This window comes from Pinus tabuliformis, chromosome 9 (genome assembly GCF_031772625.1).
Source record: "Pinus tabuliformis cultivar Carrire ecotype Pingquan chromosome 9, CPIR1, whole genome shotgun sequence".
Lineage (NCBI taxonomy): Eukaryota > Viridiplantae > Streptophyta > Pinopsida > Pinales > Pinaceae > Pinus > Pinus tabuliformis.
Window position 1 is genome coordinate 438223678 of NC_142307.1, and position 13906 is coordinate 438237583.

Sequence of the window (13906 nt, forward strand, 5' to 3'; positions counted from 1 at the left end):
CTTATCCTTATCCTTTTGTTTCAAAGGAAACTGGGATGCAAAGTGACCCATCTCGTTACATGTAAAACATTTCATCTTTGAAATGTCCTTCTTCCGCTTTTGCTTCTATTGTCCCTTTGATGCTAGAGCTGCGTTCTCCTCCTCCTCCTTGGTCTTCGTGCCACTCCCATTGCTGCCATTGAGGTTGACCTTAACTAGGCCCCTCCTTAATTCTTCCTGTTGAAGAGTTGCCCACATCTCGTCCCATGAAGGTAGTCTTTCCCTGCCCAATATACTTTGGACGAAGACTTGCCATTCATCCGAGACTCCATTCAGGGCCGTCCTTACCATCGTGGTAGACTGAGGAGTAGACCCCACTGCAGCAAGCTAGTCTCTGGTGTCCTAAAGACGTTGAAGATAGGAGTTAACCCCTTCTCCCTTTTGCATCAATGTCTACTGCAACTTTTGTTCTAAGTACATCTTTTGTTGCTCAGAAGAACTTTCATACAGTGAAGACAAAGCTTCCCACATTTCTCGCGTTGTATCTTTGCCCTGCAAGTGTGAGACCACATGATCTCGAACTCCATCAAGTATGTACCTCTTCGCCTTTTCCTGCTCGGCCTTGTACTTCTTCTTTTGATCATTGTCCGCGGGAACAACCACAACACTCTTGATGTAAGCTTCGAGATCGTACTCCTCCAGAACAACTAAGATTCTGGTCTTCCATATGACATAGTTGTGTTGATTTTGGGTAGCATTGGATGTGCTCTAGCTGAAATTCTGTGGAGGGGCTAGAATACATAAGATCTCCAAGATCCATAAATTGTTTAGAGAAATTCCACCTGGATTGTGAGTTATTAAAATAATTAAAATTTTTAATGGGGTTCCTAAGTCTAAACTTAGGAAAATAAAAATATTAATGGGTATTAATAAAAATATGGGTGGGAAGCTTCTAAGAGATGAGGATCAATTCTGTTTTAATCTTAACCGTTGATTAGGGACTTAATCTCAGCCGTTGATTCATCAATAGGAAAAGTATAAGAGGAGGCTTGAGGGTTAGTTGGAGATACACCGGGTGATCAAATCAGTTCGATTTTTTTGGGGCATGGTTTGCTGAGAAAATCGAACTAGTGATCTGAGTTGCAGTGAGAGGGGTAGAAGCAGAGATTTGGATCAGAAAGGAATTCCGAGCCAAAGAGTACCAGGCAGAGAGGCAATAGTTGCATCAGAGAGGTAGCTTAGAGGCCTACGCAGCGCAAGAAGGGGCTTACGTAGTGTTGACGCAGGCCAAGAGGGTCTCTTGCAGTGGCAGTGCAGGATATTCATCAAAAGTTTCAGATTTTGCTACAGAAGCGAGCTTCTGAGCTAGGAGGGCTGAACAACAGTCTTCCTCCAACAAATCGATCTAGCAGAAGGGGTGACGCAGTCTCCTAGAAGCAAGACGTTGGCCCAAGCAGTGATTGCGCTGGGATTTCGCAGTGTTTGCCGCAGTGAGGCCACTCAGTGGATTAGTTTTGACTTAGAGAACAAGGTAAACCCTCATATGTATTTCTTGCTGCCGAGATTTCTCTAAAAGGTTAGCCAGTGTGAGAGGCAACCTGTTGTACTAAGATTCTGCTTGCTTAATAATACAAACCCTTTATCTGCTGCACCGATTTTCCCGCATTGGGTTTTTCTGGGGACGTGTTGTCCAAAAATAATGGTGTCCCTTGTGCGTTTGTCTCATCTATTGTTTCAGTTTATGATCTGCATGTTAGTGTAGTCTGCCATAGTGTTTTTTATCACTGTTTATAAATTAAATAACTTGTTGTATGTAATAACAAGTAGGAGATGATAAACCAGTGATTGCAGTAGGATTTATGATGTGTAGATTCAGAAATTTTCACATGGTATCAGAGCATTGTAGATCATAGGACACTGAAGACATCAACCAGGAAATCTAGTGAATTTGCTGCAGAGAAGAAATTGTCGCGGGTGACAGTGCTATTTCAGAGGCAGAGGAGCAGCTGAAGGAGTGATGCAGAGCCAAAGAAGTGACGCAGAGGCTCACACAGTTTCTGCGTCAGCATTTCGAGCCTGTAGAGGGTGACGCAGTACCCGAAAGGAGCTCACGCAGTGACTGCGTCAGCTCTCTGGGCCAGTGCAGAGCTTGACAGGCTCAAATCAGTCAGTTGTCAGGGCTGGAGGAGCATCGCAGATTCGACCTACGAAGCTGGTGGGACGCTATTTCTGTTGGTATAGAACAATGTCTGTGGAGACAAAGCCGAGGTAGAGGCAGTCACTGCCTTGACAAATTTCTAGCCAAAGAAATCTAGATTCGGGTTGCTGAACAACAGCAAAGGAGGATTGGAGAGGAGTGATTCGACATTTGGCGGGAGGATTTCCGTGAAGGAAATCAGGACTCAAAAGGAGTCTAGAGGAGCTTGTTCCTTAGAGGATTTCTAGCGCCGAAGTAATCCAGATCCGAGTCTTGTTGGAGTAGCAGCAGGAGAGGGAGAAGAGAGCCAGTCATACATTTGGTTGAGCAAAGATGGCAATCAATGGATTGAGGGATCAGGACAGATTGGATGGAGGATGCAATTTTGTCATCTGGAAGGCCAGGATCTTGGCAGTACTTGACAAGAATCGCATCAAGGACTATGCCTTGAAGGTAGTTTTTGTTCCAGTCGATGCTAATCCACAGAAGAAGTATGAGGAGGCCTAGGCGAAGGCTAAATGCATGATTCTAGACGGGGTCAAAGATGATGTGGTCCCACACATTGCTGAGAAGGAAACAACAAGGGAGATGTGGGAGGCGTTGACTACCTTGTACCAAGGGACTTCTGTTCAACGGAAGATGCTATTGGAGAATCAACTGAGACAGTACCAGATGCAAAAGGGAGAAGAGATCGATCCCTTCCTCCTCAGGTTGCAAGGGATTCGAGACCAACTAACCTTCATGGGATCTAAACCAAACCCTGAGTTCATGGTTAGGATTGCCCTGAATGCAGTCATTGAAGGCACATTTGTCTGGAGTATCTTGGGCAGAGCTTCTCTCCCCAGTTGGGAGGAGATGTGGGCAGCCCTTCGACGGGAAGACATCAGGAGGCGGACTAAGGCAGGGAGTAGCGGCAGAGGAGCCCGGGTTAAGGAGGAGGAGGAGGAGGATGCAACTCTTGCATCATCAGGACAACAAGGGCAGTAGAAAAGGAAGAAAAAGGATATATCCAAGGTCAAATGCTTCAAGTGTGGGGAACTAGGACATTTCGCCACTCAATGCCCTCGGAAGAAGGGCAAGGAAGAGGCTTCTAACTCGAAGGCTGCTCTAGTGAAAGCTGACAAGGAGGATGATGACGAGGATTGTGCCATGAGTGCTCATGCACCTCTGGAGAAGAGGTGGGGCGACATCGAGTTGTAGTCGGGAGGACTACACGGGGGTAGGATCCTTGAGGTGCCCAAACTCTTGGATCACATACGACTACGGGAGCCCTTAATGACAGTAGCAGAATGACGAGAGTCAGTTGGTGCAAGGGATGATGGAGCAACAGTGGCAGAGCTAGAGTGCCAGAGTCTGAAGCAGCGCAGTGGAAGTTGCAGCAGTGTGGGAGGCACAAAGCAGATTGCAGCAGCGCAGTAGCAGCAAAGGGTTAAAACATATTAGCATCATAGGTAGCTTCAACATCATGAGGCATCCAGACTAACTAGCATGTCAGTTTTTGGGTGGCTTTTCAGCTGCTTACTTCTCAGCAACTGAGTTGCAGTGCAACAGTTAGCAGTGGCAGTGCTATGGGCAACGTGATGCAACATATTGAGAGGGAGCTGGAATATGGATGTAGCAGTGATAGTGACAGTGTCATGGGCAACAGTACAGGTTGCAACAGTGTAGCTAATGAAGGGCAGCAGGCCAAGCATCAGTAGTACAGAGGACGGATGCGTGGATCAGTGTGATGCTTCTATTGGGAAGTATTGCTAGAGCACATTCCTCGCTAAGAGGGAGTGTTGATTTTGGGTAGCATCGGATGTGCTCTAGCTTCGAAATTTTGTGGAGGGGCTAGAATACATAAGATATCCAAGACCCAGAAATCGTTTGGAGAAATTCCACCCGGATTGTGAGTTATTAAAATAATTAATATTTTTAATGGGGTTCCTATGTCTAAACTTAGGAAAATAAAAATATTAATGGGTATTAATAAAAATATGGGTGGGAAGCTTCTAAGAGATGAGGATCAAGTCTATTTTAATCTTAGTCGTTGATTAGAGATTTAATCTTGGCCGTTGTTTCATCAACAAGAAAAGTATAAGAGGAGGCTTGAGGGTCAGTTGGAGATACACCGGGTGATCAAATCAGTTCGATTTTTCTGGGCGTGGTTTGCTGAGAAAATTGAACTAGTGATCTGAGTTGCAGTGAGAGGGGTAGAAGCAGAGTTTTGGATCGGAAAGGAATTCTGAGCTAAAGAGTACCAGGCAGAGAGGCAGTGCAGAGGCCTACGCAACCCAGGAAGGGGCTCAAGCAGTGTTGACGTAGGCCAAGAGTGTAACGACCTATCTATAAATATAGAGAAGGCAAGAGTAATAGCAGGCATACGATGCATGCATATGATAGCTACATATGCAAGTGTCGCATACACCGCACTAGCATTTATATACTAAATTAACTATAAGTACTAAATATCATGACATTTCTTCAAATGAAGGTTCTACTCATCCATCAACACTCATATTACTTAATGTATTATGATTAATAAGTAAATATTAAAAGAGGGCTAATAAATTATATATCTTAGATTCTTAATAAAAATTATATTAATAAATTAATAAAATGATTAAAAATATATATAAGAAATTAATTAAAAGGGTTCTTAAAATAATGTTATAGTTTTAATATTAAAATTATGTACTTTAATAAAACATAAAGAAATGCCATTTATTAAATCATAAAGTATATACATATATTTATACGTGAACATAAAAGAGATGGAGAGGTGATACATGACATGGGAGGGTGTCACCAAGAGACTAAGCGGTGGGCTGCTGGTGGAAGAGCGGCCACCGCCAAGAAACCAAATAAAGGCCACCGAGCAGAAGTTTAGAGGGAGCGGGGAGGAAGGAAAAGAACGGAGGAAGGGAAACTGAAGGAGGAACGAAAGTTATCAGCAGGAGGAGCGCAGATTGTTTTGAGGTTCTAGGCACGGGGGAACAGTCTGCTTCACCTCAGAAGCTGACTGGACTGAGTAGCCAGGTTTTGCTCAGTTTGGCTGGGTGGATTCGGTCTTTTGGTAACCAAAGCAGGGAGCTGGAGGTATCATCAACCTCATGGGCACAGGTAGGTACCCTCAACAGTTCTATCAGTTAATCTGTTAATTAATTCTGTAAGAATTCAGGAAAAATAATTACAGGTTTTGGATAAAATTCCCTTTACTGTTTAACATCTGTTGTATGGTTCTGACAAATAGGGTCTCTTGCAGTGGCAGTGCAGAATATTTGTCAGAAGTTCGAGATTTTGCTGGAGAAGCGAGGTTTTGAGCTGGGAGGGATGAACAACATTCTTCCTCTAGCAAATCGATGCAACAGAAGGGGTGACGCAGTCTCCTAGAGGCAAGACGCTAGCCCAAGCAGTGATTACGCTGGGATTTCGCAGTGTTTGCCGGAGTCAGGCCACTCAGTGGATCAGTTGTGACTTGGAGAACGAGGTAACCCCTTGTATGTATTTTTGCTGCCAAGATTTCTCTAAAAGGTTACCCGGTGTGAGAGGCAACTTGTCATACTCAGATTCTGCTTGCTTAATAATACAAACCCTCTATCTGGTGCACCGATTTTCCTGCATTGGGTTTTTTCGGGGACGTGCTATCCCAAAAGAATGGTGTCCCTTATGTGTTTGTTTCATCTATTGTTTTAATTTATGATTTGTATGTCAATGTAGTCTACAGTAGTGTTTTTCATCACTATTTATAAATTAAATAACTTCTTGTGTGTAATAACAAGTAGGAGATGATAGGTAGCAATAGGATTTCTAATGTGTAGATTCAGAAATTTTCACAAGTTGGAGGCTCCTTCCAACCTGTCCTGATCTCTGAGCCCATGTGATGCCATCTCACCCAAATTTTCGAACTGACTCCTCTAGTCACTGCACAACACTGGTATGTTGTCCGACAAGTGAAAAATTCAAACTTTTGGTGAGAAAAGTCCTCTAAAGAGAAAATTCCCCTTCTATGTGTCTTCGCTGTTTTTCGACGAATTTCTGCCCCGACAGAAACTGGTCCTTTAAGCACTGCGTTGAGGCTTTGCGTCACTCCCCCTGCCTTTGGAAGCTTACGAACCAGAAATTGTACCTCTCTGTCGATTCTCTCAGAGAGAGATTTCCTTGGAATCTCTGCTTTCCCGGCACAGGATTGCGCAATCCCTTCAAGGGGATTCAAATTGCTACAAATGTAGCTATTGGCCTCTCTGCTCAGCGCTGGATCTGCTCTTCCTGTTTCAAAATCAATGCTCTGATACCATGTGAAAATTCCTACACTCAAGGAACCCCTACTGCAGCAAAATTGAATTTACTTCTCCTCCTTGATTTTAATATACATTATAAAAAATACTAAAGTAAATTACTTCTACAGCCTACACTAATTTAATTTGATTACATGAAACAAGAAATTGAGCAAAGAACAAAATACATAGGTCACCGTTATTTTCGGACAAAATAGTCCCTGGAAAAACCCAATGCAGGAAAATCGGTGCAACAACTCTGAGGGTTTTCTATTATTAAGCAGTAATTCTAAATACAATGCTGGATGCGCTCCGAAAATCCAGTGACAAAGAAAATATAATGGCAAAAAACTAAGTGAGTTTACCTCACTTCACTTGGCAGTTTTCGGCTGATCTGGCAGCAGAACTGGCTAACCCCGACTATCTCTGCGCTGGCCCTACATCAGCCTTATAGGCTCTGCGTCAACCCTGCGTTGCACTTCTGCCTCTTGCGTCAACCTTCCCAACTGTTCCGGTAGTTCCTTGACAGTTTCCGGCTTTCTGTGTGAGGGCAACTTCACTTCTGCACTGGCCCTTTTGGCTCTACGTTAGGACTGCATGGGCCCAGATTGGCCCATCGTGAGTCTCTCTAGATGTTGCGGTGCCTCCACTAGTGTTTGTCCGCCTCTCTCTCCAGTATTCCCAAACTATCCCTACCCCTCTACTGCAGAATGATCACTTAGTTCGAATTCTCAGCTTCCTAGCCCCAGAAATCAAACTCCAGATCAATTCGTTCTCTCCTTGTGTGTTTCGAAATGAACCCCAAGCCTCCTTCCTATACTTTTCTCATTGAGACTTCAACGGCCGAGATTAAGTGTCTAATCAACGACTAAGATTAAAAACTTGACTTGATCCGCTTTCTAGAACATTCTCACCCATATTTTGATTAATACCCATTAATTCTTTAATTTTCCTAAATTTAGACTTAGGAACCCATTAAAATATTAATTATTTTAATAAAATACAATCCTAGTGGAATTTCACCGAAGGGTTTCTAGGTTCTTTAGAACTCATGTCCCTTAGCCTCTCCACCAATTTTCATGGCTAGAGCACATTTGATGCTACCAAAAACTAACTTACACCAACATGTACCCTCGCGCTCCTCTGCATAACACTGAACTCCGTGGCACAACTCTATGCACCACTGGACATCAACGCCCATTGTCGTACGACCCTGTGTCATCTGGTATCTTACCCGTGGCAATGCATCTAACACTCTGCTAGTGTACGCACCATGATGTGAGCTACACCTCCCCATCTGCCCTGGTAGATCCGAGTGGCTTAACTCCTCACATGCTATTGGGACTAACACTACTGTGCCAATCCTCGGTAGCTCTTGTGCCCAATACACTAATGAGAGAGCACTGTCTCCATATAATGACCTGTATGTTGGCTTGTCGATGCCACCTCCTCTTACAAGCTCATACCAGAGTATGTTGATCATCCTGCGATCCTATGCATAACCAACATGAAAAAACATTTCACGAACTCTGTCTGCTCCCCTATCAATCCATCTTGTCACTAGTGTTGTCCTAGACTGATGGAGATCTGAAAGTGTTTGTGCACCCAACCACCGTATCCATCACACAACTATTACCATCCCCTACCGTCTCCATGACGTGATGGGAAATCCCACTTCGATCCCAACAATAGTCTGGCGCCCGAGCTCCACTGGTAACCCACGACCTTTGTTGAATTGCAACCATCGATATATCCAACCACCTAGCCCACTCCATTGGCTACGAACTCAGTACCTCTCACCATCCAGCCGTGGGTGGCTGCCGTCTGGAAACTCTGTCATGGATTTGAATGCCTTTGTGCATACTGGCACCTCGTCAATGGACGGCCCCATGGGTGTGTGCTCTACTGTCTCTGCCACTGTCTCAACCTGTACCATCAATTCACTCTCCAATAGTGGTGACATTGGAGTCACACTAAGCCAATCTATGTCCTCCTCGCAACTATTGTGGTTATTTTCCTCATGTGCACTCTCCTCCTCATGCTCGATGTCCAGAATCACCTCAATGTAGTGGGCCTTGCCCTTGGTGTACCTGCGCCTTGAGGTCCAAGGCATCTGACCTCCCATCTGTGGTGTAAATGGTTTCACTCCCATGGTATGTGCACCTCTAGGGTCTCTGTCATGCAATTGAGGATGGTTCCGGTTTACCCTTTGACTGCTACACAACCGGGCTAACATTTCTATCATCTTCTCATTGTTCCTGAGGATCTCTTCCATGGTTTCCTGTGTACTCCTTTTTTGTGTCGCGGGAATGTCTATAGCCCCGTCATTCACTGTGCATGCATGCCTAACAACTCCATGATCTTGCTAGCTTCCCCACAGCTGGCCAAGATTATGCTGTGATACCACTGTAATATTCCCACTACAAAAATAACAGTAAATATCAAAACACTTACTAAGCTTCAACGATCACATTCTCAACCAAGCAAATCTTCAAGCAATTTAGTGCACAATTGCTGTTTCTTCAAGCAACTGTTTCCAAAAATTTATTATTATTGTCTTTAACAACTTTCTGGCAAACACTTGAGTGCAAACTCAGAAATTTTCACTCCAATAGATGGCACAGAGATTTTGTCAAACAATTCACATACAAACTGGAATGAGAGAAATTCTGAGGCAAAAGATTGATTTATATTGAGATAAAATGACAATTTTACAATGTTACTGAAGAGATTACACCTGGAATGACTTGGAGACCCTCCTTAAACCAAATAGGCCTTCCCAGAAAAGGCTACTACAGACACATTATCAAATAGACCTCTTTTAAAGAGCTGCTACAGGCCAATAGAATGATTCTTTAGAGCTGGAACATAAACACTTGCTGACTGCAATTTGATCCCTTTAATTTATGACTGGTACCATTGGACATAACTAGAATGGACCGACCTAGAGATGTTTTTGTGACCAATTAAGCTGCTACAGGTCTGCGTAACATGGTTCCAGAGAGAGAGCTTCAGTTCTGAACCAAATAACCAGCAGTATCCCTTTAAATTCAGACTCCTCTTGATCCATGATGCTCACAAACATTACTTGGCCCTCTTCCAACAAAATTTCTGTAGATTTCAATGATTCGGCCCAGTGGAAAAATGATGCAATTCACCTTTGAGATAAGTTTCCTACAATGATAACAATGCAGTCTCTAGAAGAAATCAACCTTCCTTTAATACAATAATTTGGCCACACAAATTCACTGCTGGAACATAAAATTGGCTCAACCTCTTTCACTGTATGTACTTGGCCTCTAGAAATCTGGTGGCATATAAAAGTTAAAACCCTTGATCCACCTTGAAAGAATGTGACCTAAGACTGAAGCAAATAATCTCCAAGTGGATTTTCAATCTGGCCTCCAATGCTGGAAAGAGGGCAGATCCTCAGTCTCCATATATTTTTCTCTTCCTTGGCTCCAAAATAATGCATTCGACCTCTTGATCTGGCACTCGTTCAGGACTTGAAGACAATATTTTCGGCACTCCTGAAATTTAAACTTGGCCTTGATGGATTTATTGCTTGAGACGAGGAACTACTCCAGGATTCAAACCTTGAGCACAGTCCCCTTGGAAGAATAACTATACTTGGCCTCTTGGTCTTCTGCAACAGTCCTCGCTTGGGGATAGATTTCCAGCCTTGAACAATTCTGAATCTAACAAGAAATCGGCTTCCCAAGCCTTGTACTTGGCTCTCCTAGGAAATGATTGCATTCGGCCCTTTGGAGTAGGAAGAACAACCTTGCAACACTGAATTACGATGCTAACAATTTCCTGCAAGAAAACCAAGTTCACAATATTGGAGCTGCCTGCAAACAACACTAATTAAATCTGAAGATTCTCAACAATAAGCGCAATGGAAGATCTGATGTGATCTTCCCCAAGAGCTAACCAGGGTGGCACTCCAAGTCCACCGAAATTAGCTTGAGTTTTGCTTGAAACTCGCCAGAGTCTCTTTCAATTGTCAATAAGATAGATAGGGATAGAATGATTTTCCATTGAGTCCATCCTCCATTTATAATTCTCCATTCAATGTTCCACCAAGTCTCCGGGACGGGGAGACGCGGGTGCGGGGAGACGCACAAAGGGGACGTGTGGGAGAACCCTGAAATTTTAGGGAAATTTAGGGGAGACGGGGAGACGTCGAGGTATATATAATATAATTTTTAATTATATATATTATAAATTTATATATATGTATATAATTTTGAAATTTTCATGTTCATATTCACTGTTCAATAATGCTAATTCATCAAGATTCAATACCATAAGATTCAATAATAAAATTCAATATGAAATTCAAATATTCAAATACAATGTACATTGATCCATATCAATTATCATTCATCAATCATCATTCTATAATTTACATTGAAAACCAAAATAATAACTGAAACTAACATATATTCCAAACAGTTGTTTCTATATGATTAAATCGAAAAGTTATAAATAAATTAACTTCTAATATATCTGACCAACCTCTGCTATTTCGCTTTGGTTTTCACTAAAAGAATGACAATAGATGAACCACATACCTGTAATCTTACAATGCTCTTAATTTGTTCACGGTCTAGAGGTTGGAAAACAATATACTCATCAATGCGATTCATGAACTCAGGGCGGAATGTCGTTTGAGCCACTTCCATAACCCTGTTCTTCATTCTCTCATACAGTTCCTCTTTTGAGCCAGGTTCATCATCAAGCCTACTTAGAATGTACTGAGAACCAATGTTTGAAGTCATAATAATGACAGTGTTGGTGAAGCTTACAGTTCGACCCTGAGAATCAGTGACCCTTCCGTCATCTAAAATCTGAAGTAGAATATTGAAGGCATCTGTATGTGCCTTCTCAATTTCATCAAACAAAATAACTGCATAAGGCCTTCTACGTATAGACTCAGTCAACTGTCCCCCTTCTTCATAACCCACATACCCTGGTGGTGCTCCAATCAGCCCTGAAACTGCATGCTTCTCCATGTATTCACTCATGTCAATCCTCACTAGAGCTTCATCAGTATTAAATAAATAGGATGCAAGAGCCTTAGCTAATTCTGTTTTGCCAACACCTGTTGGGAAACCACTGCTAAGTGCTAATAGCAAGCCGCTGCGTGGAGAAGAGTGAGGATGCGCTGAAGCTCTCGTGGGCGCAGTGAGAGCAGATGGAAGAAAAAAATGCGTTGAGGTAAGAGCATAATGAATGGCGGCAGAATGAAAACTTGAAAAGTGGAGTTAACCCTAACTTGTTCATGTAATTTTTTATTTGTAATCGTTAATTTAGTTTAATTTTATTTTTTATGTTTTTTTAATAAATTAATTTTCATTTTTTTAAATTTTTTTTGGTTTATAAAGGGTAATTAGACAAAAATGAAGGGGGGACGCCCAGAAGAACCCCATTTTCGGGGGGACGCCCAGAAGAACCCCATTTTTGGGGGGGACGCCCAGAAGTACCCCTTTCGGGGAGTCGAGTCTCCCACATTGGGGAAACGCACCCCCTTGCGTCTCCCCGAGTCTCCCCAAAAGGGGGACGTGGGGAAACGCACCCCCGCGAGTCTCCCCGTCCCGGGTGCGTGGGGTGCGAGGGGTGCGCGCACCCCACCCTGGGGGACGCGTCCCCGTGGAACACTGTCTCCATTGAGTCCTTCTAATATCTAGATTATCCTTTTTCCCTGTTATTTTATTGGTGGGGCCCATTTTTCACTAGGAGACTTTTTGCTGCCATTTTAAATAAAATAATAATTTGTCTCTCTCAATAAAATATTATTTTGCCACCATTCAACAATAAAATAACAATTTTCCTCCATTCTCCAGTAAAATATTATTTTGCCACCATTCTTTATTAAAATAATAATTTGTCTCCGTTTTCCAACAAAATATTATTTTTCTGCCATTCTCCATTAAAATAATAATTTCCACCTTTTTCCCACAAAAATAATATATTTTCCCTTTTTATTCAATATTACAAAAAATTGGCAAAACTCCTTAGTGATTTTTACATTCACGAAATTGGAACATTACATAAACAAACTAGAAATTTCTCCTAACAGTGCCCCTCTTATCTTCATAAAAGCAATTGTTGGTGTGCCCTCCTCGCTATCATATACTCCTTGAAATCCACACCAAAATTCTGGTGAAGAATTCCCTGATGCTGCTGTGTCCGCCTCTAAATGTATGCCCTGGTGCTTCCCAAAACACTGGAAAAAGGTATCAGAATAAGGTGAAACTATCATGGCTTCTCTGCTGCTGTAGCTGGCTTGAATTCTGGAGACAAAAGTCTGCTGGAATTGTTCTTCAATCATAATGGAAACTGCCTCAAAATATGAGCTGAGTTTTCCGAATGAAATGCTGTGTATTTCAAAGATCTAGTAATGGATCAATCCCTTTTGGTGTCAGCTTGATTATTAACACATAAATCTGTCAGAAGATAATGTTAACAGTTCTAGAATACAAAACTAAGTTGCATGAAAAGTGGAACAGTGTGCAAGTTTCTGAAATGATTGCACTTGGAAATGTAACCCCCCAAAATGAGTATGTGGGAGAAACATGGTATATTAAAAATACAAAAAATCTAGATATATAGTTTTTTAGCAATTGCCTTGCAAGAAAATAAGAATGATACACATAAATGATATTTAAGAAGGAAATTTATGTCTATTAACTCTCATACATGATTACACGATGCAAAATTCCATAGGTTGGTGGTCTTGGCTAATGCCAATTCCATACTCTCATACATGAGAGAATCTAGTGGAAATGCTACAATCCTGCCGACCCTGAAATCCTGAAAGTTGGTAAGTTACTTGAATTTTGAAAGGGATATCAAATTTTACTTCCTCCATAGGTGTCCAATGAGTTTGGAACCACTCTCGAACATCTTGAAACAATTACTGGTAATGTTAAAAATTTAAGGATAGAAAAGGTAAGATAAAGATAATGTCAACTTTTACCATTAGTAACCATGGTGTCAAACTTCTCAGAGTTCAATCCCCTATCTCTGTGTTGTCTTGAACTGTCATTCGCATGGAAAGGGCAATATCTTCCTATGGGTCCCATGTCTCTAACAATCCCTTTGGTTGGCCTGGAAATTTCCACAAAACTTCCCTAAACATCACTGGAAATGGTTGAAATTCCTTGGAAACACCGCTAGCCATACCATATGATGTTTCCAGATTTGGAAATGCTGCATGGTACAGCAAGTGGCATTTCCAAAGCATTTCATACTTATTTAGGCATTTCTGGGTGTTTGGCGTTTCCTGCAACTTAGGTACAAAATAACTACATCTGTGAACAAAAGCACTATGTAACATCTGATCAATGTTCCAAGTAGTTTCTCTCCAAAGTGGACAAGTAGGTTAGCAAAGATGATGTTTCTTTCAACATCATGGTAGTCTGTCAAGGTGAAACCTTGAGAGCATATACAGGCTCTTATTTGG

The 13906-nt window shown here is 42.1% G+C and overlaps 1 protein-coding gene and 1 pseudogene across 7 annotated transcripts in view; one reads left to right on the top strand and one right to left on the bottom strand.

Annotated features, from left to right (window-relative positions):
* Window positions 1–13906, top strand: part of LOC149149044 (uncharacterized) — a 180759-nt gene that overhangs the window by 73909 nt on the left and 92944 nt on the right. The window lies entirely within an intron of this gene.
* On the bottom strand, window positions 10958–12030 carry LOC149149045 (chaperone protein ClpB3, chloroplastic pseudogene; annotated as a pseudogene).